The following is a 1,460-nucleotide window of genomic DNA, read 5'->3' as shown; positions in this document are numbered from 1 at the left end:
CGCAGCCTCTCCAGGCCACCGCTGCCCGCCTCACACTCGTCCTGGCTGATCCCAGCGCCCCTGCGCCCTGGGCAGGACAGTAGCACAGCTGAAGCCCTGCAGACAGGCAAACACAGGCAGCAGCTGGGGCAGCGGGCGCCGGGGACCCCGGGCCCGTCACGGGAGGCAAAGGCGAGGCCCTCCACCGTCCACTGCCTCCCTCCACACACCTCACTCCCACCCTTCCCGCCCTCTCCGACTGGACGCTATCCGGTGGCCCTGGGGGAGGGGGAGGGCCGGCCACGGCGCCGCTCGGCCCTCCGGCCCAGTTCACTGCGAGGCTCTTCTCCACACAAGTCACACTAACGGGGCTGGTGCCGCTCAGAGCGACTTGCAGCCGTCCAGAACAGCTGGTATCCCCACAGCAACTCTATGGCACTGTCTGTCCCTAGGAAATAAGAAAGCTGAAACCACAGAGCAAAGGTGAGCCTCATCCAGTCTCATCCAGGGCTGAAATGAAAGACACCAAAAACAGCGAGGGCCTTTCAGCCAGGGAGCGCTGGGGAGGCAACCTCACTCGCAAAGGCTAAGGCCACCCCAGGTACCTGGCCGGGTCTCACCAAGCACTGGGCGGCAGAGCGCCCCCTGCTGGGGCAAATGCAGGGTCAGGCAGTCAGGCCCCGTGGGCCCAGAGCTTGGCCTTCCAGACAGGACGGGCCACCTTCAGAGAGGAGGGGAAAGGAGAAGAAACCAAGCTATTATAAATAACCTAGAATTTGCCTGGAAATAGCTCTGAGGGTTCAGCATGTCCTAAAAAGGCCTCCAGGCCTGGAACTCTGGCAGATGGGGGAGGAGGGAGGGAAAGAGACAAAGACGAGGGAAGGGGCGATAAAGACTGAAGACGTGAAGTCAGTTGCTTTCTCTCCCTTCCAAACTTTGGGGGACCACTGGTCCTGATCCTGGATGACAGGATAATAGGAGAAGAAAGAGTAAAGCCCCCCACCCCCACCTCTGCCCACAGGCAGTAGGAGCTGGGGGAGACAGTCCCTGCGGACAGCATTGATCCCGGTAATGGACTCTGAGTGTGGCTTAGGCATCGGCCTAGGAGAGAAAAGTCCTCTGGCAGGGGGGCGGGAAGCCGTCTCCCGCTCTTGCTTCTGTCTTTCTCTATTTTTTTACGGGGAAATAAAAGGTATATTAACAAAGACAGTTGGAGAGGAAGATAAATAAATTAAATGACCGACTCACAGTCCAATACCATCTGTCCCGCTAAGAAGCAGGACCAGGATGCCGGTCGGATCGGCAGAAGCCAGAAGAGCTCTTGCTGCTCTTGAAAATCACACAGGTAGCAGCAGCCAGTAAGAGAGAAGCATGCCGGGCACCCCCCGCCCCCCTCCAGCAGAGCGCCTCTCCCAGGGGTCCTGAGCTGATAGGGAAAAGCCTCTCCCAGGGGTCCTGAGCTGATAGGCAAAAGCCTCTCC

This window comes from Condylura cristata, unplaced genomic scaffold, assembly GCF_000260355.1.
Source record: "Condylura cristata isolate star-nosed mole 26May11 unplaced genomic scaffold, ConCri1.0 scaffold00034, whole genome shotgun sequence".
Lineage (NCBI taxonomy): Eukaryota > Metazoa > Chordata > Mammalia > Eulipotyphla > Talpidae > Condylura > Condylura cristata.
The sequence above is the reverse complement of the archived record's forward strand: the minus strand, read 5'-3'. Positions refer to the sequence as shown.